Below are 17130 nucleotides of genomic sequence, written 5' to 3' on the forward strand. Positions count from 1 at the left end.
AGCTTCTCTCCAGGTTCCCCAAGCCCCGCAGTCCCACAATCCACTTATAAAATAATCACTCAGACGCTTGTATCACTTATAAACTGTATGGCCGTGGCAGGCTTCTTGTTAACTGTTCTTATATCTTAAATTAACCCATTTTTATAAATCTATAGCTTGCCACGTGGCTGGTGGCTTACCGGCTTCTTTACATGCTCTTCTCCTGGCGGTGGCTGCAGTGTCTCTCCCTCCTTCTTCCTGTTTCCCCAATTCTCCTCTCTCTTTGTCCCGCCTATACTTCCTGCCTGGTCACTGGCCATCAGTGTTTTATTTACATAGAGTAATATCCACAGCAATGCACGCACCCAAAGTAAACACACTCAGGGAGGCAGGAAGGCAGGCAGGCAGGCCCGTAGGCACGCCCCTGGGCACCACCACCCCATCCCGTGGGGGCTCCTAGTGGGGGAGGTGGGCGTGGTGGAGGGCTCGGGTGGGAGCCTGGTTCCTCTGGGACTGCTTCCAAGCGGTGGGCTGTGTGGAGGTGGTGGGCGGATCTGTCCCCCCACCCCACCCCCGTGCCGGGACCCGGAGTGTCCTCCTCCCAGACCCCCGCCTGTGGAGCCAGGCAGGCAGCCAGGTGCGATGGAGCCCCGGTTGGTGGAGGGCAAGGCTAGCCTGGGCTGCCTGTCAGGCGAGACCTGCCTCTCTCATGTGAATCTTAGCTTCTTCTGGGGTCCTGGGAACCCCACTCGGGTGTTTCCCCCGGTGGGTTGGCAGCGTGCCTGAGGGCTGCGATGGCCGGGCGAATTGGCAGCCTTGCGGGCGAGGGGGAGTGGGAGGCGGAGGCGGAGGCGGAGGGGTCCGGGGGCCCGCCCCATGGGGGCCCGCGGCCGCAAAGGGCCTGCCTTTCAAAGGCCAAAAGGGGCAAAGGCAAAAAAAAAAGCCTACAGCACCCGGTATTCCCAGGCGGTCTCCCATCCAAGTACTAACCAGGCCGGACCCTGCTTAGCTTCCGAGATCAGACGAGATCGGGCGCGTTCAGGGTGGTATGGCCGTAGACGATGGCGCCCGGCCCGCGGAGCCTCAAGAGCCTCACCTCCGCCGCTGCCCTCAGCAGCTCACCCACCCACCCGCCGCCCCGGAGCCCGGCTCGCGCCCCACCCTGAACGCGACGGCACGCCAGCGAGGCCCTCCTCAGCCCTCTGCCCGCCTCCGTGGCCCGTGGTCCGTGGCCCGCAGCGGGGGCCCAGGGCCGGCAGTGGCCAGCGTTTCCCCGGGACCTTCTCCTCTCCCGGTCCTGCTTCATCGGCCGGACGCACTCTCCCACCGGGCACACCCGGCGGGCCCCTGGCACCTTGGCTCGCCCGCAAGCCTGCTCCTCCCTCTCCCTGGGCCTCGGGCGGGTCCGGTGTGCACGCGCCCGCACCTCCCGCTCCCCCGCTCGGCTTTCCACGGCTGCGGGCGCTGAAGCCTCAGGACCTTCTTCCTTCCAGGGCAGGGGCTGCCTTGGTTCCGCGACTCGCCCCACCCGTTGCCAGGTAGCCAGCCCCTGGTCTTTGTGCCAAGCAGGTTGGAGCCCTCCTCTGACCTGCAGGCCATTTCTGTGCCTTCGGGGGTCCTGGTGGGGAGGTGGAGGTGGGGGGGTGGGGAGTGGGGGTGAGGGTGGCCCTGCCCGGGCTGCGCTCTGCCACTTTCTTTCCTGGCTTCCCGGGGAGGGGAGGTGCCCAGGGAGGCGCAGGCAAGGCGGCCGGATCCTTCGGGTGGGTCATCCACCCGTCCAGACAGGGTGCTCACCCTCCTGACGGTGCTGCCCCGAGGTGGTGCCTGGACGGATGGGGTGCTCGCACCGACTGTCATCTCTCACCTTGGGGAACTGTCGGCTTCTCCTCCTCCTCCTCCTCCTCCTCCTCCTCCTCCCCCCCGTTGCTCCTTCCTACTCCTCTTCCTCCTCTCCCCAGGAGACACAGACAGACACAGACAGACAGACAGACAGACAGACACACACACACACACACACACACACACACACAAAGGCATGCACAAACACACACGCACACACACACACATGCACGCCCATTCACACACCCTTCCCTACCTCCTGGATGGACCTTGGTTCCCTCTCTGGAACTTGGAATGCCAGCTCGTGGGCTCCAGGTTCTGCCCCCACCCCCACCCCACCCCCACGGAGAACCCGTCCATCCATTCCTCCGTGGCAGAAGCCTCCCTCCCCGGGAAGCGGCGGCGGCGGCGGCGGCGGCGGCGGCGGCGGCGGCAGCGATGATGATGAGCCGCCCCGCTCAGCCCGCCCGCCCGGGAGAAGGGAGAATGTCTCGCTGGAAGGCGAAGGCGCGCAAGATGATCCTGCGCCCATGGGTCCCAGCGAACTTGGAACTTGGGTCTTGGCGCTCTGCGCGTGCACGGTGGGGGCAGAGGCGGGTCCCGTCCGGGCCAGGCGTCTCTTGGACTATCTATCCTCGGTCCCACCCGGCCAGCGGGCCTCCTCCCACCTTGCCTGTGGAGAGTACTGTCCTCTGGAGAGTCCCGGACGAGGAAGGAAGCGTGTGTCTAGGCCCCGACTCCTCGGGAACATCTTCCCTTGCCAATGGATGAGACAGCTCGGGCAGGGCCCTGCAGCCACAAAGTCTGTCTGTCTGTCTGTCTGTCTTCACTGGATGGAGCGAGCACCCGTGCTCTAGCAAGGAGGGACGGCCGCACAGCCAAGCCAGAGCGTACAAAACCAGAGGCACAAACATGCGCACACTCGTGCACACATCCACACCCAGACACGGAGCCCGAGCCTCGCCACACACACATAAACGGGCAAGGATGTCCAGGGCAGGTTGGAACACGGGTCTCTTTGGCGCTCAGCTCCGTGGACGTTGGGGGTAGAGGCGGGTCACGGGGCCAGAATTCTCTTACTGCCCCGCGGCCACCCGGCCACGCACCCATCCAAAGCTGCCTCCATCACGGAAGAGCCAAGGGTCTGAGCGGGCGCGACGAAGGTCGCGCGGCTGGACCGGACTGTGTGCCGGGGGTCTGATGGCCTCTCAAACCCCAGCACGGACCCCTCCGCTCTGGGGGACCTGCTTCCGCGACAGACAGAGAATTCCGGCACCGCCGCCACCGCCTCCGACGCCGGCGCCTCAGTGGGACAGCGCCTGACCCGTGACTTCCTCTTGCCCTGGGACCACTAGGTTCCAGGTCGGGCCCATCTTGGACCCGGGTCCTCTGCTCGGCCACCGCACTACTGACTGACTCCTCTACTGGCCTGCGCCCAGGCCTTGGCCCCTCGGGTCGGGCTCGGGAAGCAACCAACTGTGGCTCTCTGGCATCCCATCCCACCGGCGACACGCGCAGCCACACCCACGGACACGTCGCAGCCCCCCAGGGCACCGCTTCACGTGGACTCACACTCATGCACGCACACACGTAGACCTCCACACACACGCTCGCCCACACGGAAACACACTCGGGCATGTGTGCCCCCGCACACGCACGCACGCGCACACACACAGACACCCACGCACGAGCCAGGGTGCCTGCAGGCACAGAGGCCCGCGTGCGTGTGCGCCCGCAGGAACACACACACACACACACACACACACACACACATACACTTGCGTGAGATCCCCCCCCCAACACACAAAACATGCAAGGATGCAGGAATGAGGCTACACAGGCACACAAGATGACAATGCGGCCGATCCGAACACACAGACACACACACACACGCACACACGCACACAAGCACACACGCACACAGGCCCACACGCACTCCCACACGGGCCTACTCACCTGTGCATGTTGCTGGAGAGCTTCTCTCCAGGTTCCCCAAGCCCCGCAGTCCCACAATCCACTTATAAAATAATCACTCAGACGCTTGTATCACTTATAAACTGTATGGCCGTGGCAGGCTTCTTGTTAACTGTTCTTATATCTTAAATTAACCCATTTTTATAAATCTATAGCTTGCCACGTGGCTGGTGGCTTACCGGCTTCTTTACATGCTCTTCTCCTGGCGGTGGCTGCAGTGTCTCTCCCTCCTTCTTCCTGTTTCCCCAATTCTCCTCTCTCTTTGTCCCGCCTATACTTCCTGCCTGGTCACTGGCCATCAGTGTTTTATTTACATAGAGTAATATCCACAGCAATGCACGCACCCAAAGTAAACACACTCAGGGAGGCAGGAAGGCAGGCAGGCAGGCCCGTAGGCACGCCCCTGGGCACCACCACCCCATCCCGTGGGGGCTCCTAGTGGGGGAGGTGGGCGTGGTGGAGGGCTCGGGTGGGAGCCTGGTTCCTCTGGGACTGCTTCCAAGCGGTGGGCTGTGTGGAGGTGGTGGGCGGATCTGTCCCCCCACCCCACCCCCGTGCCGGGACCCGGAGTGTCCTCCTCCCAGACCCCCGCCTGTGGAGCCAGGCAGGCAGCCAGGTGCGATGGAGCCCCGGTTGGTGGAGGGCAAGGCTAGCCTGGGCTGCCTGTCAGGCGAGACCTGCCTCTCTCATGTGAATCTTAGCTTCTTCTGGGGTCCTGGGAACCCCACTCGGGTGTTTCCCCCGGTGGGTTGGCAGCGTGCCTGAGGGCTGCGATGGCCGGGCGAATTGGCAGCCTTGCGGGCGAGGGGGAGTGGGAGGCGGAGGCGGAGGCGGAGGGGTCCGGGGGCCCGCCCCATGGGGGCCCGCGGCCGCAAAGGGCCTGCCTTTCAAAGGCCAAAAGGGGCAAAGGCAAAAAAAAAAGCCTACAGCACCCGGTATTCCCAGGCGGTCTCCCATCCAAGTACTAACCAGGCCGGACCCTGCTTAGCTTCCGAGATCAGACGAGATCGGGCGCGTTCAGGGTGGTATGGCCGTAGACGATGGCGCCCGGCCCGCGGAGCCTCAAGAGCCTCACCTCCGCCGCTGCCCTCAGCAGCTCACCCACCCACCCGCCGCCCCTGAGCCCGGCTCGCGCCCCACCCTCAACGCGACGGCACGCCAGCGAGGCCCTCCTCAGCCCTCTGCCCGCCTCCGTGGCCCGTGGTCCGTGGCCCGCAGCGGGGGCCCAGGGCCGGCAGTGGCCAGCGTTTCCCCGGGACCTTCTCCTCTCCCGGTCCTGCTTCATCGGCCGGACGCACTCTCCCACCGGGCACACCCGGCGGGCCCCTGGCACCTTGGCTCGCCCGCAAGCCTGCTCCTCCCTCTCCCTGGGCCTCGGGCGGGTCCGGTGTGCACGCGCCCGCACCTCCCGCTCCCCCGCTCGGCTTTCCACGGCTGCGGGCGCTGAAGCCTCAGGACCTTCTTCCTTCCAGGGCAGGGGCTGCCTTGGTTCCGCGACTCGCCCCACCCGTTGCCAGGTAGCCAGCCCCTGGTCTTTGTGCCAAGCAGGTTGGAGCCCTCCTCTGACCTGCAGGCCATTTCTGTGCCTTCGGGGGTCCTGGTGGGGAGGTGGAGGTGGGGGGGTGGGGAGTGGGGGTGAGGGTGGCCCTGCCCGGGCTGCGCTCTGCCACTTTCTTTCCTGGCTTCCCGGGGAGGGGAGGTGCCCAGGGAGGCGCAGGCAAGGCGGCCGGATCCTTCGGGTGGGTCATCCACCCGTCCAGACAGGGTGCTCACCCTCCTGACGGTGCTGCCCCGAGGTGGTGCCTGGACGGATGGGGTGCTCGCACCGACTGTCATCTCTCACCTTGGGGAACTGTCGGCTTCTCCTCCTCCTCCTCCTCCTCCTCCTCCTCCCCCCCGTTGCTCCTTCCTACTCCTCTTCCTCCTCTCCCCAGGAGACACAGACAGACACAGACAGACAGACAGACAGACAGACAGACACACACACACACACACACACACACACACAAAGGCATGCACAAACACACACGCACACACACACACATGCACGCCCATTCACACACCCTTCCCTACCTCCTGGATGGACCTTGGTTCCCTCTCTGGAACTTGGAATGCCAGCTCGTGGGCTCCAGGTTCTGCCCCCACCCCCACCCCACCCCCACGGAGAACCCGTCCATCCATTCCTCCGTGGCAGAAGCCTCCCTCCCCGGGAAGCGGCGGCGGCGGCGGCGGCGGCGGCGGCGGCGGCGGCGGCGGCAGCGATGATGATGAGCCGCCCCGCTCAGCCCGCCCGCCCGGGAGAAGGGAGAATGTCTCGCTGGAAGGCGAAGGCGCGCAAGATGATCCTGCGCCCATGGGTCCCAGCGAACTTGGAACTTGGGTCTTGGCGCTCTGCGCGTGCACGGTGGGGGCAGAGGCGGGTCCCGTCCGGGCCAGGCGTCTCTTGGACTATCTATCCTCGGTCCCACCCGGCCAGCGGGCCTCCTCCCACCTTGCCTGTGGAGAGTACTGTCCTCTGGAGAGTCCCGGACGAGGAAGGAAGCGTGTGTCTAGGCCCCGACTCCTCGGGAACATCTTCCCTTGCCAATGGATGAGACAGCTCGGGCAGGGCCCTGCAGCCACAAAGTCTGTCTGTCTGTCTGTCTGTCTTCACTGGATGGAGCGAGCACCCGTGCTCTAGCAAGGAGGGACGGCCGCACAGCCAAGCCAGAGCGTACAAAACCAGAGGCACAAACATGCGCACACTCGTGCACACATCCACACCCAGACACGGAGCCCGAGCCTCGCCACACACACATAAACGGGCAAGGATGTCCAGGGCAGGTTGGAACACGGGTCTCTTTGGCGCTCAGCTCCGTGGACGTTGGGGGTAGAGGCGGGTCACGGGGCCAGAATTCTCTTACTGCCCCGCGGCCACCCGGCCACGCACCCATCCAAAGCTGCCTCCATCACGGAAGAGCCAAGGGTCTGAGCGGGCGCGACGAAGGTCGCGCGGCTGGACCGGACTGTGTGCCGGGGGTCTGATGGCCTCTCAAACCCCAGCACGGACCCCTCCGCTCTGGGGGACCTGCTTCCGCGACAGACAGAGAATTCCCGCACCGCCGCCACCGCCTCCGACGCCGGCGCCTTAGTGGGACAGCGCCTGACCCGTGACTTCCTCTTGCCCTGGGACCACTAGGTTCCAGGTCGGGCCCATCTTGGACCCGGGTCCTCTGCTCGGCCACCGCACTACTGACTGACTCCTCTACTGGCCTGCGCCCAGGCCTTGGCCCCTCGGGTCGGGCTCGGGAAGCAACCAACTGTGGCTCTCTGGCATCCCATCCCACCGGCGACACGCGCAGCCACACCCACGGACACGTCGCAGCCCCCCAGGGCACCGCTTCACGTGGACTCACACTCATGCACGCACACACGTAGACCTCCACACACACGCTCGCCCACACGGAAACACACTCGGGCATGTGTGCCCCCGCACACGCACGCACGCGCACACACACAGACACCCACGCACGAGCCAGGGTGCCTGCAGGCACAGAGGCCCGCGTGCGTGTGCGCCCGCAGGAACACACACACACACACACACACACACACACACACACATACACTTGCGTGAGATCCCCCCCCCAACACACAAAACATGCAAGGATGCAGGAATGAGGCTACACAGGCACACAAGATGACAATGCGGCCGATCCGAACACACAGACACACACACACACGCACACACGCACACAAGCACACACGCACACAGGCCCACACGCACTCCCACACGGGCCTACTCACCTGTGCATGTTGCTGGAGAGCTTCTCTCCAGGTTCCCCAAGCCCCGCAGTCCCACAATCCACTTATAAAATAATCACTCAGACGCTTGTATCACTTATAAACTGTATGGCCGTGGCAGGCTTCTTGTTAACTGTTCTTATATCTTAAATTAACCCATTTTTATAAATCTATAGCTTGCCACGTGGCTGGTGGCTTACCGGCTTCTTTACATGCTCTTCTCCTGGCGGTGGCTGCAGTGTCTCTCCCTCCTTCTTCCTGTTTCCCCAATTCTCCTCTCTCTTTGTCCCGCCTATACTTCCTGCCTGGTCACTGGCCATCAGTGTTTTATTTACATAGAGTAATATCCACAGCAATGCACGCACCCAAAGTAAACACACTCAGGGAGGCAGGAAGGCAGGCAGGCAGGCCCGTAGGCACGCCCCTGGGCACCACCACCCCATCCCGTGGGGGCTCCTAGTGGGGGAGGTGGGCGTGGTGGAGGGCTCGGGTGGGAGCCTGGTTCCTCTGGGACTGCTTCCAAGCGGTGGGCTGTGTGGAGGTGGTGGGCGGATCTGTCCCCCCACCCCACCCCCGTGCCGGGACCCGGAGTGTCCTCCTCCCAGACCCCCGCCTGTGGAGCCAGGCAGGCAGCCAGGTGCGATGGAGCCCCGGTTGGTGGAGGGCAAGGCTAGCCTGGGCTGCCTGTCAGGCGAGACCTGCCTCTCTCATGTGAATCTTAGCTTCTTCTGGGGTCCTGGGAACCCCACTCGGGTGTTTCCCCCGGTGGGTTGGCAGCGTGCCTGAGGGCTGCGATGGCCGGGCGAATTGGCAGCCTTGCGGGCGAGGGGGAGTGGGAGGCGGAGGCGGAGGCGGAGGGGTCCGGGGGCCCGCCCCATGGGGGCCCGCGGCCGCAAAGGGCCTGCCTTTCAAAGGCCAAAAGGGGCAAAGGCAAAAAAAAAAGCCTACAGCACCCGGTATTCCCAGGCGGTCTCCCATCCAAGTACTAACCAGGCCGGACCCTGCTTAGCTTCCGAGATCAGACGAGATCGGGCGCGTTCAGGGTGGTATGGCCGTAGACGATGGCGCCCGGCCCGCGGAGCCTCAAGAGCCTCACCTCCGCCGCTGCCCTCAGCAGCTCACCCACCCACCCGCCGCCCCTGAGCCCGGCTCGCGCCCCACCCTCAACGCGACGGCACGCCAGCGAGGCCCTCCTCAGCCCTCTGCCCGCCTCCGTGGCCCGTGGTCCGTGGCCCGCAGCGGGGGCCCAGGGCCGGCAGTGGCCAGCGTTTCCCCGGGACCTTCTCCTCTCCCGGTCCTGCTTCATCGGCCGGACGCACTCTCCCACCGGGCACACCCGGCGGGCCCCTGGCACCTTGGCTCGCCCGCAAGCCTGCTCCTCCCTCTCCCTGGGCCTCGGGCGGGTCCGGTGTGCACGCGCCCGCACCTCCCGCTCCCCCGCTCGGCTTTCCACGGCTGCGGGCGCTGAAGCCTCAGGACCTTCTTCCTTCCAGGGCAGGGGCTGCCTTGGTTCCGCGACTCGCCCCACCCGTTGCCAGGTAGCCAGCCCCTGGTCTTTGTGCCAAGCAGGTTGGAGCCCTCCTCTGACCTGCAGGCCATTTCTGTGCCTTCGGGGGTCCTGGTGGGGAGGTGGAGGTGGGGGGGTGGGGAGTGGGGGTGAGGGTGGCCCTGCCCGGGCTGCGCTCTGCCACTTTCTTTCCTGGCTTCCCGGGGAGGGGAGGTGCCCAGGGAGGCGCAGGCAAGGCGGCCGGATCCTTCGGGTGGGTCATCCACCCGTCCAGACAGGGTGCTCACCCTCCTGACGGTGCTGCCCCGAGGTGGTGCCTGGACGGATGGGGTGCTCGCACCGACTGTCATCTCTCACCTTGGGGAACTGTCGGCTTCTCCTCCTCCTCCTCCTCCTCCTCCTCCCCCCCGTTGCTCCTTCCTACTCCTCTTCCTCCTCTCCCCAGGAGACACAGACAGACACAGACAGACAGACAGACAGACAGACAGACACACACACACACACACACACACACACACAAAGGCATGCACAAACACACACGCACACACACACACATGCACGCCCATTCACACACCCTTCCCTACCTCCTGGATGGACCTTGGTTCCCTCTCTGGAACTTGGAATGCCAGCTCGTGGGCTCCAGGTTCTGCCCCCACCCCCACCCCACCCCCACGGAGAACCCGTCCATCCATTCCTCCGTGGCAGAAGCCTCCCTCCCCGGGAAGCGGCGGCGGCGGCGGCGGCGGCGGCGGCGGCGGCGGCGGCAGCGATGATGATGAGCCGCCCCGCTCAGCCCGCCCGCCCGGGAGAAGGGAGAATGTCTCGCTGGAAGGCGAAGGCGCGCAAGATGATCCTGCGCCCATGGGTCCCAGCGAACTTGGAACTTGGGTCTTGGCGCTCTGCGCGTGCACGGTGGGGGCAGAGGCGGGTCCCGTCCGGGCCAGGCGTCTCTTGGACTATCTATCCTCGGTCCCACCCGGCCAGCGGGCCTCCTCCCACCTTGCCTGTGGAGAGTACTGTCCTCTGGAGAGTCCCGGACGAGGAAGGAAGCGTGTGTCTAGGCCCCGACTCCTCGGGAACATCTTCCCTTGCCAATGGATGAGACAGCTCGGGCAGGGCCCTGCAGCCACAAAGTCTGTCTGTCTGTCTGTCTGTCTTCACTGGATGGAGCGAGCACCCGTGCTCTAGCAAGGAGGGACGGCCGCACAGCCAAGCCAGAGCGTACAAAACCAGAGGCACAAACATGCGCACACTCGTGCACACATCCACACCCAGACACGGAGCCCGAGCCTCGCCACACACACATAAACGGGCAAGGATGTCCAGGGCAGGTTGGAACACGGGTCTCTTTGGCGCTCAGCTCCGTGGACGTTGGGGGTAGAGGCGGGTCACGGGGCCAGAATTCTCTTACTGCCCCGCGGCCACCCGGCCACGCACCCATCCAAAGCTGCCTCCATCACGGAAGAGCCAAGGGTCTGAGCGGGCGCGACGAAGGTCGCGCGGCTGGACCGGACTGTGTGCCGGGGGTCTGATGGCCTCTCAAACCCCAGCACGGACCCCTCCGCTCTGGGGGACCTGCTTCCGCGACAGACAGAGAATTCCCGCACCGCCGCCACCGCCTCCGACGCCGGCGCCTTAGTGGGACAGCGCCTGACCCGTGACTTCCTCTTGCCCTGGGACCACTAGGTTCCAGGTCGGGCCCATCTTGGACCCGGGTCCTCTGCTCGGCCACCGCACTACTGACTGACTCCTCTACTGGCCTGCGCCCAGGCCTTGGCCCCTCGGGTCGGGCTCGGGAAGCAACCAACTGTGGCTCTCTGGCATCCCATCCCACCGGCGACACGCGCAGCCACACCCACGGACACGTCGCAGCCCCCCAGGGCACCGCTTCACGTGGACTCACACTCATGCACGCACACACGTAGACCTCCACACACACGCTCGCCCACACGGAAACACACTCGGGCATGTGTGCCCCCGCACACGCACGCACGCGCACACACACAGACACCCACGCACGAGCCAGGGTGCCTGCAGGCACAGAGGCCCGCGTGCGTGTGCGCCCGCAGGAACACACACACACACACACACACACACACACACACACATACACTTGCGTGAGATCCCCCCCCCAACACACAAAACATGCAAGGATGCAGGAATGAGGCTACACAGGCACACAAGATGACAATGCGGCCGATCCGAACACACAGACACACACACACACGCACACACGCACACAAGCACACACGCACACAGGCCCACACGCACTCCCACACGGGCCTACTCACCTGTGCATGTTGCTGGAGAGCTTCTCTCCAGGTTCCCCAAGCCCCGCAGTCCCACAATCCACTTATAAAATAATCACTCAGACGCTTGTATCACTTATAAACTGTATGGCCGTGGCAGGCTTCTTGTTAACTGTTCTTATATCTTAAATTAACCCATTTTTATAAATCTATAGCTTGCCACGTGGCTGGTGGCTTACCGGCTTCTTTACATGCTCTTCTCCTGGCGGTGGCTGCAGTGTCTCTCCCTCCTTCTTCCTGTTTCCCCAATTCTCCTCTCTCTTTGTCCCGCCTATACTTCCTGCCTGGTCACTGGCCATCAGTGTTTTATTTACATAGAGTAATATCCACAGCAATGCACGCACCCAAAGTAAACACACTCAGGGAGGCAGGAAGGCAGGCAGGCAGGCCCGTAGGCACGCCCCTGGGCACCACCACCCCATCCCGTGGGGGCTCCTAGTGGGGGAGGTGGGCGTGGTGGAGGGCTCGGGTGGGAGCCTGGTTCCTCTGGGACTGCTTCCAAGCGGTGGGCTGTGTGGAGGTGGTGGGCGGATCTGTCCCCCCACCCCACCCCCGTGCCGGGACCCGGAGTGTCCTCCTCCCAGACCCCCGCCTGTGGAGCCAGGCAGGCAGCCAGGTGCGATGGAGCCCCGGTTGGTGGAGGGCAAGGCTAGCCTGGGCTGCCTGTCAGGCGAGACCTGCCTCTCTCATGTGAATCTTAGCTTCTTCTGGGGTCCTGGGAACCCCACTCGGGTGTTTCCCCCGGTGGGTTGGCAGCGTGCCTGAGGGCTGCGATGGCCGGGCGAATTGGCAGCCTTGCGGGCGAGGGGGAGTGGGAGGCGGAGGCGGAGGCGGAGGGGTCCGGGGGCCCGCCCCATGGGGGCCCGCGGCCGCAAAGGGCCTGCCTTTCAAAGGCCAAAAGGGGCAAAGGCAAAAAAAAAAGCCTACAGCACCCGGTATTCCCAGGCGGTCTCCCATCCAAGTACTAACCAGGCCGGACCCTGCTTAGCTTCCGAGATCAGACGAGATCGGGCGCGTTCAGGGTGGTATGGCCGTAGACGATGGCGCCCGGCCCGCGGAGCCTCAAGAGCCTCACCTCCGCCGCTGCCCTCAGCAGCTCACCCACCCACCCGCCGCCCCTGAGCCCGGCTCGCGCCCCACCCTCAACGCGACGGCACGCCAGCGAGGCCCTCCTCAGCCCTCTGCCCGCCTCCGTGGCCCGTGGTCCGTGGCCCGCAGCGGGGGCCCAGGGCCGGCAGTGGCCAGCGTTTCCCCGGGACCTTCTCCTCTCCCGGTCCTGCTTCATCGGCCGGACGCACTCTCCCACCGGGCACACCCGGCGGGCCCCTGGCACCTTGGCTCGCCCGCAAGCCTGCTCCTCCCTCTCCCTGGGCCTCGGGCGGGTCCGGTGTGCACGCGCCCGCACCTCCCGCTCCCCCGCTCGGCTTTCCACGGCTGCGGGCGCTGAAGCCTCAGGACCTTCTTCCTTCCAGGGCAGGGGCTGCCTTGGTTCCGCGACTCGCCCCACCCGTTGCCAGGTAGCCAGCCCCTGGTCTTTGTGCCAAGCAGGTTGGAGCCCTCCTCTGACCTGCAGGCCATTTCTGTGCCTTCGGGGGTCCTGGTGGGGAGGTGGAGGTGGGGGGGTGGGGAGTGGGGGTGAGGGTGGCCCTGCCCGGGCTGCGCTCTGCCACTTTCTTTCCTGGCTTCCCGGGGAGGGGAGGTGCCCAGGGAGGCGCAGGCAAGGCGGCCGGATCCTTCGGGTGGGTCATCCACCCGTCCAGACAGGGTGCTCACCCTCCTGACGGTGCTGCCCCGAGGTGGTGCCTGGACGGATGGGGTGCTCGCACCGACTGTCATCTCTCACCTTGGGGAACTGTCGGCTTCTCCTCCTCCTCCTCCTCCTCCTCCTCCCCCCCGTTGCTCCTTCCTACTCCTCTTCCTCCTCTCCCCAGGAGACACAGACAGACACAGACAGACAGACAGACAGACAGACAGACACACACACACACACACACACACACACACAAAGGCATGCACAAACACACACGCACACACACACACATGCACGCCCATTCACACACCCTTCCCTACCTCCTGGATGGACCTTGGTTCCCTCTCTGGAACTTGGAATGCCAGCTCGTGGGCTCCAGGTTCTGCCCCCACCCCCACCCCACCCCCACGGAGAACCCGTCCATCCATTCCTCCGTGGCAGAAGCCTCCCTCCCCGGGAAGCGGCGGCGGCGGCGGCGGCGGCGGCGGCGGCGGCGGCGGCGGCAGCGATGATGATGAGCCGCCCCGCTCAGCCCGCCCGCCCGGGAGAAGGGAGAATGTCTCGCTGGAAGGCGAAGGCGCGCAAGATGATCCTGCGCCCATGGGTCCCAGCGAACTTGGAACTTGGGTCTTGGCGCTCTGCGCGTGCACGGTGGGGGCAGAGGCGGGTCCCGTCCGGGCCAGGCGTCTCTTGGACTATCTATCCTCGGTCCCACCCGGCCAGCGGGCCTCCTCCCACCTTGCCTGTGGAGAGTACTGTCCTCTGGAGAGTCCCGGACGAGGAAGGAAGCGTGTGTCTAGGCCCCGACTCCTCGGGAACATCTTCCCTTGCCAATGGATGAGACAGCTCGGGCAGGGCCCTGCAGCCACAAAGTCTGTCTGTCTGTCTGTCTGTCTTCACTGGATGGAGCGAGCACCCGTGCTCTAGCAAGGAGGGACGGCCGCACAGCCAAGCCAGAGCGTACAAAACCAGAGGCACAAACATGCGCACACTCGTGCACACATCCACACCCAGACACGGAGCCCGAGCCTCGCCACACACACATAAACGGGCAAGGATGTCCAGGGCAGGTTGGAACACGGGTCTCTTTGGCGCTCAGCTCCGTGGACGTTGGGGGTAGAGGCGGGTCACGGGGCCAGAATTCTCTTACTGCCCCGCGGCCACCCGGCCACGCACCCATCCAAAGCTGCCTCCATCACGGAAGAGCCAAGGGTCTGAGCGGGCGCGACGAAGGTCACGCGGCTGGACCGGACTGTGTGCCGGGGGTCTGATGGCCTCTCAAACCCCAGCACGGACCCCTCCGCTCTGGGGGACCTGCTTCCGCGACAGACAGAGAATTCCCGCACCGCCGCCACCGCCTCCGACGCCGGCGCCTTAGTGGGACAGCGCCTGACCCGTGACTTCCTCTTGCCCTGGGACCACTAGGTTCCAGGTCGGGCCCATCTTGGACCCGGGTCCTCTGCTCGGCCACCGCACTACTGACTGACTCCTCTACTGGCCTGCGCCCAGGCCTTGGCCCCTCGGGTCGGGCTCGGGAAGCAACCAACTGTGGCTCTCTGGCATCCCATCCCACCGGCGACACGCGCAGCCACACCCACGGACACGTCGCAGCCCCCCAGGGCACCGCTTCACGTGGACTCACACTCATGCACGCACACACGTAGACCTCCACACACACGCTCGCCCACACGGAAACACACTCGGGCATGTGTGCCCCCGCACACGCACGCACGCGCACACACACAGACACCCACGCACGAGCCAGGGTGCCTGCAGGCACAGAGGCCCGCGTGCGTGTGCGCCCGCAGGAACACACACACACACACACACACACACACACACACACATACACTTGCGTGAGATCCCCCCCCCAACACACAAAACATGCAAGGATGCAGGAATGAGGCTACACAGGCACACAAGATGACAATGCGGCCGATCCGAACACACAGACACACACACACACGCACACACGCACACAAGCACACACGCACACAGGCCCACACGCACTCCCACACGGGCCTACTCACCTGTGCATGTTGCTGGAGAGCTTCTCTCCAGGTTCCCCAAGCCCCGCAGTCCCACAATCCACTTATAAAATAATCACTCAGACGCTTGTATCACTTATAAACTGTATGGCCGTGGCAGGCTTCTTGTTAACTGTTCTTATATCTTAAATTAACCCATTTTTATAAATCTATAGCTTGCCACGTGGCTGGTGGCTTACCGGCTTCTTTACATGCTCTTCTCCTGGCGGTGGCTGCAGTGTCTCTCCCTCCTTCTTCCTGTTTCCCCAATTCTCCTCTCTCTTTGTCCCGCCTATACTTCCTGCCTGGTCACTGGCCATCAGTGTTTTATTTACATAGAGTAATATCCACAGCAATGCACGCACCCAAAGTAAACACACTCAGGGAGGCAGGAAGGCAGGCAGGCAGGCCCGTAGGCACGCCCCTGGGCACCACCACCCCATCCCGTGGGGGCTCCTAGTGGGGGAGGTGGGCGTGGTGGAGGGCTCGGGTGGGAGCCTGGTTCCTCTGGGACTGCTTCCAAGCGGTGGGCTGTGTGGAGGTGGTGGGCGGATCTGTCCCCCCACCCCACCCCCGTGCCGGGACCCGGAGTGTCCTCCTCCCAGACCCCCGCCTGTGGAGCCAGGCAGGCAGCCAGGTGCGATGGAGCCCCGGTTGGTGGAGGGCAAGGCTAGCCTGGGCTGCCTGTCAGGCGAGACCTGCCTCTCTCATGTGAATCTTAGCTTCTTCTGGGGTCCTGGGAACCCCACTCGGGTGTTTCCCCCGGTGGGTTGGCAGCGTGCCTGAGGGCTGCGATGGCCGGGCGAATTGGCAGCCTTGCGGGCGAGGGGGAGTGGGAGGCGGAGGCGGAGGCGGAGGGGTCCGGGGGCCCGCCCCATGGGGGCCCGCGGCCGCAAAGGGCCTGCCTTTCAAAGGCCAAAAGGGGCAAAGGCAAAAAAAAAAGCCTACAGCACCCGGTATTCCCAGGCGGTCTCCCATCCAAGTACTAACCAGGCCGGACCCTGCTTAGCTTCCGAGATCAGACGAGATCGGGCGCGTTCAGGGTGGTATGGCCGTAGACGATGGCGCCCGGCCCGCGGAGCCTCAAGAGCCTCACCTCCGCCGCTGCCCTCAGCAGCTCACCCACCCACCCGCCGCCCCTGAGCCCGGCTCGCGCCCCACCCTCAACGCGACGGCACGCCAGCGAGGCCCTCCTCAGCCCTCTGCCCGCCTCCGTGGCCCGTGGTCCGTGGCCCGCAGCGGGGGCCCAGGGCCGGCAGTGGCCAGCGTTTCCCCGGGACCTTCTCCTCTCCCGGTCCTGCTTCATCGGCCGGACGCACTCTCCCACCGGGCACACCCGGCGGGCCCCTGGCACCTTGGCTCGCCCGCAAGCCTGCTCCTCCCTCTCCCTGGGCCTCGGGCGGGTCCGGTGTGCACGCGCCCGCACCTCCCGCTCCCCCGCTCGGCTTTCCACGGCTGCGGGCGCTGAAGCCTCAGGACCTTCTTCCTTCCAGGGCAGGGGCTGCCTTGGTTCCGCGACTCGCCCCACCCGTTGCCAGGTAGCCAGCCCCTGGTCTTTGTGCCAAGCAGGTTGGAGCCCTCCTCTGACCTGCAGGCCATTTCTGTGCCTTCGGGGGTCCTGGTGGGGAGGTGGAGGTGGGGGGGTGGGGAGTGGGGGTGAGGGTGGCCCTGCCCGGGCTGCGCTCTGCCACTTTCTTTCCTGGCTTCCCGGGGAGGGGAGGTGCCCAGGGAGGCGCAGGCAAGGCGGCCGGATCCTTCGGGTGGGTCATCCACCCGTCCAGACAGGGTGCTCACCCTCCTGACGGTGCTGCCCCGAGGTGGTGCCTGGACGGATGGGGTGCTCGCACCGACTGTCATCTCTCACCTTGGGGAACTGTCGGCTTCTCCTCCTCCTCCTCCTCCTCCTCCTCCCCCCCGTTGCTCCTTCCTACTCCTCTTCCTCCTCTCCCCAGGAGACACAGACAG

At 65.0% G+C, this 17130-nt stretch overlaps 5 non-coding genes across 5 annotated transcripts; all 5 read right to left on the minus strand.

The window, feature by feature from the left end:
* Positions 1-920: 920 nt before the first annotated feature.
* LOC143273629 (5S ribosomal RNA) lies at positions 921-1039 on the minus strand. Its single transcript, XR_013051812.1, has one exon. It is a non-coding gene; the product is annotated as a 5S ribosomal RNA (ribosomal RNA).
* A 3673-nt stretch (positions 1040-4712) lies between these two features.
* On the minus strand, positions 4713-4831 carry LOC143273630 (5S ribosomal RNA). Its single transcript, XR_013051813.1, has one exon. It is a non-coding gene; the product is annotated as a 5S ribosomal RNA (ribosomal RNA).
* Positions 4832-8513: 3682 nt separating this feature from the next.
* LOC143273631 (5S ribosomal RNA) lies at positions 8514-8632 on the minus strand. Its single transcript, XR_013051814.1, has one exon. It is a non-coding gene; the product is annotated as a 5S ribosomal RNA (ribosomal RNA).
* A 3676-nt stretch (positions 8633-12308) lies between these two features.
* Positions 12309-12427, minus strand: LOC143273633 (5S ribosomal RNA). Its single transcript, XR_013051816.1, has one exon. It is a non-coding gene; the product is annotated as a 5S ribosomal RNA (ribosomal RNA).
* A 3679-nt stretch (positions 12428-16106) lies between these two features.
* On the minus strand, positions 16107-16225 carry LOC143273634 (5S ribosomal RNA). The gene has a single exon (XR_013051817.1). It is a non-coding gene; the product is annotated as a 5S ribosomal RNA (ribosomal RNA).
* Positions 16226-17130: the final 905 nt, after the last annotated feature.

Source organism: Peromyscus maniculatus, chromosome 5, assembly GCF_049852395.1.
Source record: "Peromyscus maniculatus bairdii isolate BWxNUB_F1_BW_parent chromosome 5, HU_Pman_BW_mat_3.1, whole genome shotgun sequence".
NCBI lineage: Eukaryota > Metazoa > Chordata > Mammalia > Rodentia > Cricetidae > Peromyscus > Peromyscus maniculatus.